This window comes from Salmo salar, chromosome 19, assembly GCF_965601325.2.
Source record: "Salmo salar chromosome 19, fSalSal1, whole genome shotgun sequence".
Lineage (NCBI taxonomy): Eukaryota > Metazoa > Chordata > Actinopteri > Salmoniformes > Salmonidae > Salmo > Salmo salar.
In genome coordinates this window covers 47,162,995-47,169,745 of record NC_138309.1, presented here as the reverse complement: position 1 = coordinate 47,169,745, position 6,751 = coordinate 47,162,995, and the positions used below count along the sequence as shown (strand labels likewise).

The 6,751-nt window shown below is 43.2% G+C and overlaps 2 non-coding genes across 2 annotated transcripts; one reads left to right on the top strand and one right to left on the bottom strand.

Annotated features, from left to right (window-relative positions):
• Positions 1-281: 281 nt before the first annotated feature.
• On the top strand, positions 282-354 carry trnar-ucg (transfer RNA arginine (anticodon UCG)). Its single transcript has one exon. It is a non-coding gene; the product is annotated as a tRNA-Arg (tRNA).
• A 1,502-nt stretch (positions 355-1,856) lies between these two features.
• Positions 1,857-1,928, bottom strand: trnaq-cug (transfer RNA glutamine (anticodon CUG)). The gene has a single exon. It is a non-coding gene; the product is annotated as a tRNA-Gln (tRNA).
• Between the last annotated feature and the right edge of the window lie 4,823 nt (positions 1,929-6,751).

The window sequence follows — 6,751 nt, the reverse complement described above, 5'->3', positions numbered from 1 at the left end:
TACACAAGTACTTTACAGCACCGCACGCACACACAGGGTCGAGTTAGTCCGATTTTCATTCACCCGCCCCGAACCTTCCACCAAGATGCGCTATTGACAAGGTCAAGGGCGTCTACCTTTTCGTATAACTATGTATATTATTTCACCCGTCTAGTTATATTTACAGTGTTTAGCTGCACACACTCACACACTAAAATTCTTTCTTCATATTACATCATCTTTGATCCAACGTTAAATAGTAGTAGCATTTAGATATCGAAAACGCTGTCATTCGCTATATAGACCGCGTGGCCTAATGGATAAGGCGTCTGACTTCGAATCAGAAGATTGAGGGTTCGAGTCCCTTCGTGGTCGTCTTTTGCTAAATCGTACGGTTCATGACGCAATACGAGAGCAACACTTATGTCTTGTTTGATGAATGGTACTGCCACAATTGTAGCTAGGTACGTTCATTGGAATGCGAAAGTGTCAAGATTTGACAATGGCCTGATTCAGCATAACTTAATAGGCAAACAAGTTAAATGTTCTTATTTCTCATACTGTACACGACCGCATATAATTTCTACATCTTCTTGCACAGTTGCGGTAGCTAACGACTTCCAAACCGAGTGCACCCTTGCCTTCACCTTCGAGTTGTACAGTGTGGGCGTTTCTAGCTGCGTATATTAAGGTAACTGCGCTAGGAATTTCTGTACAGCAGAGTGGCGCAGCGGAAGCGTGCTGGGCCCATAACCCAGAGGTCGATGGATCGAAACCATCCTCTGCTAACTTTTTCTTCCTGTTCACGGGGAATCCGATGTTTTTTGCTCATGTTTTTTTGCTCATTCATTGAATAGCATTTACTTGTAATTTATAGAAAAATACTGCAACAGCAATCAACTCAAATGAGATCAGCATGTCTACAAAAACTCAACATAGATGTTTTATCCTTTCAAACCAAAAATTCTAAATGTATTGATTACGTGAGAAAATAGACACAAAGCAAGACTCATTCACGACCTAGATGCTCTGAAGACGATGTCCTTTGCAGTAGGCTCATTGGACTTCTCACTAGCCTCTGCTATGATGTCAATATCTTCTGAATGTCGGCCCAGAGGTTCCTCTGCTGGCTCCTGCTCTGCTCTGACATCACCAGCAAGGCTCACTGCCTTGTTGATATGGTTTTTATTCTGCAGTGGAAGAAAGAGTAAAAACATACAGCGAAATGCTTGTGCTTCTTGTTCCAACAGTGCAGTAATATCTAACAAGTAATCTAACAATTCCACAACAACTACATAATACCCACAAATCTAAGTAAAGGGATGGAATAAGTATATATACATATAAATATATGGATGAGCGATGACCGAGCGGCATAGGCAAGATGCAATAGATGGTATAAAATACAGTATATACATATGAGATGAGTAATGCAAGATATGTAAACATGATTAAAGTGGCATTATTAAAGTGACTAGTGATCCATGTATTAAAGTGGCCAATGATTTCAAGTCTGAATGTAGGCAGCAGCCTCTCTGTGTTAGTGATGGCTGTTTAACAGTGAGATAAAAGGCCTTGAGATAGAAGCTGTTTTTCAGTCTCCCGGTTCTAGCTTTGATGCACCTGTACTGACATTGCCTTCTGGATAATAGCGGGGTGAACAGGCAGTGGCTCGGGTGGTTGTCCTAGATGATCTTTTTGGCCTTACTGTGACATCGGGTGCTGTAGGTGTGCTGGAAGGCAGGTTGTTTGCCCCCGGTGATGTGTTGTGCAGACTGCACCACCCTCTGGAGATGCATTAACACAGCGAAAATTTAGGTAGGACAAATGTTGGCTGGAATACATGTGACAAATCTTCAAGGTCGTGATAAAACTTTAGGTTCTACCGAGATTTGAACTCGGATCGCTGGATTCAGAGTCCAGAGTGCTAACCATTACACCATAGAACCACGTTTTGCTATGCATACTGCAACATATTTTAAACTATTGGAATCTCGTGTGTCATTATATGTACAGTATATAATGACACATTGTAAACAACCAGGAAGCTGACAGCTGGCTGTTTGGGAGGCAGTCGATATTGATTCATGGAACATAATGCTCCACATGTGATTGTTATCAATCGCAATGGGTAGCGCGAGCAAAATTCAAGGGACTCGCACACACAATCCCTGGTTTAGGAGGCCAGTGCCGTATCAATTAGACCACTGGGGCGCATTAGAAAATATATATATGCCGGAATGACTATAGGGGCTACAAATTCATATTTGTACTGTCGTATAAAAGCATTCTTTTCAATCTACGGCCAACACCGTGATGGTCAATTTTACCAAGGACATGGCATGGATTAGCGAGAGTTGGAAAACCAGCTATCTACCTTTTCATGTTGGCACGTGGTCGCATGTTAGCGATCTATCTATCTATCTACCTACCTACCTACCTACCTGACTAGCTAACTTTCATCTGACTGGAGCAATGTCTGTCTCTGGTGTACTTCCTCAGCTATCTCTGGTGGAGACCGACAATGTAGTTATGTCTGTGTATACTTGGGTTGCGGTTATCTTCCTCTTTTTTAATTTAATTTATAAAATACGATTGTATCACCATCCGTCAATCACTGGCGACAGCTAGCTAACTAGCTATTTGCGAAAGGATATATTGTCATACTGCAGCAAGCGCTTTTAAAGGCCAAAATAATCAATATTCTCTTATAGATCATGGTGATAAACTTACCTCTGAATGAATAATATAAATTACTTTTTAAACAGGTCAACATTCACAAAGCCGCGGGGCCAGACGGATTACCAGGACGTGTACTCAAAGCATGCGCGGACCAACTGGCCAGTGTCTTCAGTGACATTTTCAACCTCTCCCTGACCGAGTCTGTAATACCTACCTGTTTCAAACAGACCACCATAGTCCCTGTGCCCAAGAAAGCGAATGTAACCTGCCTAAATGACTACCGCCCTGTAGCACTCACGTTTGTAGCCATGAAGTGCGTTGAATGGCTGGTCATGGCTCACATCAACACCATCATATCGGAAACCTTAGACCCACTCCAATTTGCATACCACCCCAACAGATCCACAGATGACGCAATCTCAATCGCACTCCACACTGCCCTTTCCCATCTGGACAAAAATAACTACTATGTGAAAATACTGTTCATTGACTACAGCTCAGCGTTCAACATCATAGTGCCCACAAAGCTCATCACTAAGCTAAGCACCCTGGGACTAAACACCTCCCTCTGCAACTGGATCCTGGACTTCCTGACAGGCCGCCACAAGGTGGTAAGGATAGGCAACAACACATATGCCACGCTGATCCTCAGCACTGGGGCCCCTCAGGGGTGTGTGCCTAGACCCCTCCTGTACTCCCTGTTCTCCCACGACTGTGTGGCCAAGCACGACTCCAACACCATTATTAAGTTTGCTGACGACACAACAGTGTTAGAGGCCTGATCACCGACAACGATGAGACAGCCTATAGGGTGGAGGTCAGAGGCCAGGACAACAACCTCTCTCATTGTGAGCAAGACAAAGGACTATAGGAAAATGAGGGCCAAACGGGCCCCCATTAACATCGACGGGACTCAAGTGGAGCGGGTCGAGAATTTCAAGTTCCTTGGCGTCCAGATCACCAACAAACTATCATGGTCCAAACACACAAGACAGTTGTGAAGAGGGCACGACAACACCTTTCCCCCCTCAGGAGACTGAAAAGATTTGGCATGGGTCCCCAGATCCTCAAAAAGTTCTACAGCTGCATCATTGACAGCATCCTGACAGGTTGCATTACCGCCTGGTATGGCAACCTCTCGGCATCTGACCGGAAGGCACTACAGAGGGTAGTGCGTACAGCCCAGTACATCACTGGTGCCAAGCTTCCTGACATCCAGGACCTATATACTAGGCAGTGTCAGAGGAAGGCCCAAAAAATTGTCAAAGGCTCCAGTCACCCAAGTCATAGACTGTTCTCTCTGCTACCGCACGGCAAGCGGTACCGGAGCGCCAAGTCTAGGACCAAAAGGCTTCTTAACAGCTTCTACCCCCAAGCCATGAATGCTGAACAACTAATTTAATCAAATGGCCACCTGGACTATTTACACTGAACCCCCCTTTTGTTTTCACACTGCCTCTGTTTGCTGTTTATTATCTCTGCATGGTCACTTTACAAATTACCTCGATTAACCTGTGCCCCCGCACATTGATTCGGTACCGGTACCCCCTGTATATAGACTCGTTATTGTTATGTAAACAAACTCACTCTCCCTGCCTGTTTCATTACACTACGATGAGAGCCGTCTGCAGACAATGATCAGCTAGGGGGAAATCAACAAATTTTCCACCAACAGGTTTCTGTGCCAATGCACCACATAACCAATAAAAAAATCATACCGACTTCGGGCACTTCAATATCATGGTTTTCAACACCTCAATAAATAGACTGTCAATCTCAACAAATAGAAAATACATTCCTTCCTACCTTGTGGGCTTACCCAGTATAAAAGGTTGGTTTGACAATCTCCGAATGTCATTAAACTTTTTGGTGATTTGTTGGATTGATTGATTGTATTTGTCAGTTACAAAAATACATACTGTATATAAGATTTGTCAAAGTGACCAGGATTGCACAATAAAGTCGGGGACTTATTGCCGTTGTGGTCCCTATTTTTTTTACATAAATAAATATACAGACACATTACAGAGATACACTGTGGCATTGGGCTCTCGAGTGGTGCAGCGGTCTAAGGCACTGCATCTCAATACAAGAGGTGTCACTACAGTCCCTGGTTTGAATCCAGGCTGTATCACATCTGGCCGTGATTGGGAGTACCATCGGGTGGCGCACATTTGGCCCAGTGTCGTCCAGGTTTGGCCTGGGTAGGCCATCATTGTAAATAAGAATTTGTTCTTAACTGACTTGCCTGGATACAGAAAAAAAATACAGAAAAAAATGCTTGACCTCCAGATGAGTATGGGAGGGGAGTTTAAGTACAATTCTTACAAGTTTGTTTTGGCTGGTCTGTAGCTTATTCTTTATATGTTTGTGGCTGCTGGTGAACCATGACGTACAGGCAAAATCAAAGTTACACTGCACTAGCGCACTTGAGCCTTTAGGGTGTCTATAGCTAGGTTTCCATCCAATTGGTGACAGTTTTTATGTCAATATTCCGTTGGAGCCTGGCTGGAGGAGCTATAGGAGGACTGGCTCATTGTAATGGCTGGAATGGCATAGATGGAAACAGAGGGAAACATGTGGTTTCCATATGTTTGATGTGTTTGATACCGTTCCATTTATTCCATTCCAGCCATTACAATGAGCCCGTCCTCCTATAGCTCCTCACACCAGCCTCCCCTGGAATTTTCTAAAATCTGCATAAAAATCATATGCATATTTTCCCATCAGAGTTGTGTTTCCATCAAATTCACTTATTGCGGATAAAGTGTGTTCTAGCCAACAGCTCACAGATGCAGTGTGGGTATAGCCTACTACATGATGAGATTATTATGGATAAGAGCAAAAAAATTGTTTATTTGTCAATGGCAGCCAAGCATCGATCATCATGTCACCAGAATAAGACCCTTGATATTTATTGAAAGGAGCTCTTTCACCACCTGGTGAAGTACATAATAACTTATTTCATCTGTAGCCTATTAAACTGCATCCCATGATGTCTTTGACATTTTTTATCCAACGTACTTAACTCGCTTTAAAAGGTTGGATGGAAACCTGGTTAATGTAAAGCCATTTTGAGGATGCTGGAATTATATTTTGGACGAATGTGTGTATGGCTACAGGAGACTTTTGAAGTAGCCTAATCAGATTAAAACATTGTGACTAGATGCGTTTATGCCACATATAAAACGTAATACATTTTAAAAGTTAAATGATAATATGCTATATTGAAGAATTCAGTTCTAGGTGCATGAGGAATAGCCGTTTGGATTGGAGAGGAGGCAGAGTGTGTTAAGTTTTCCTGACTAACTGGGTCTGCCGGGATCATATGTTGCCATATTATTATAGGATGACTTGGCAGAATGATGATCTGAAACAGACAGCGCATCTCAGTATCTAAAGTAAAAATACAGCCAGACTAGTCTGCGACTGTGCCTTTCTAGACCTTATGAACTGTCCAGAGTAGACCCACAACTGATCCAAATGGAATGAAACGTTCAAGTCACAGAGCCGAGAGTAGAATTTTGTACTCACTTGAAATTTTTCATTGCATTGTGGTGTTGTAGACTAGTCTAGGAAGGATACTTGTATTGTCCCTAAACAAAATCAATAGGGGAGCTTTTTGAGCTGCGTACTTCAAGGCTTCACTGTATTTTCATGCGCAATGATGCACCTGGCCTTGTTCTTGTGGATTCATATAGAACATTTATGCAGCTTTGAATGCTTTAATGTGTGGTATGATTGCTAGTTAGCCTATTGCAGATCTGGACAAACTATCCACCTACGACTATTGTCACTATGAATGGTGGATGGAGGGCAGGATAGAACAGACTGGTAGACTATATTGGCCTGTGGTATAGTAAAGGTTAGTGCGCGGAAAAGCGGAGTGCACAAGGGAAGTACCAAAACAGTACCAAGTACCGCCCCCCTCCCGTAAATTTCGATCTGTCCTTAAATGACTAAGTCGGATGTTGAGGTCCTGGACTGGAGTGGTTACACGTGGTCTGCAGTTGTGAAGCTGGTTGGACGATTCACTAAAACGACGTTGGAGGCAGCTTACGGCAGAGAAATGAACATTCAATTCTCTGGC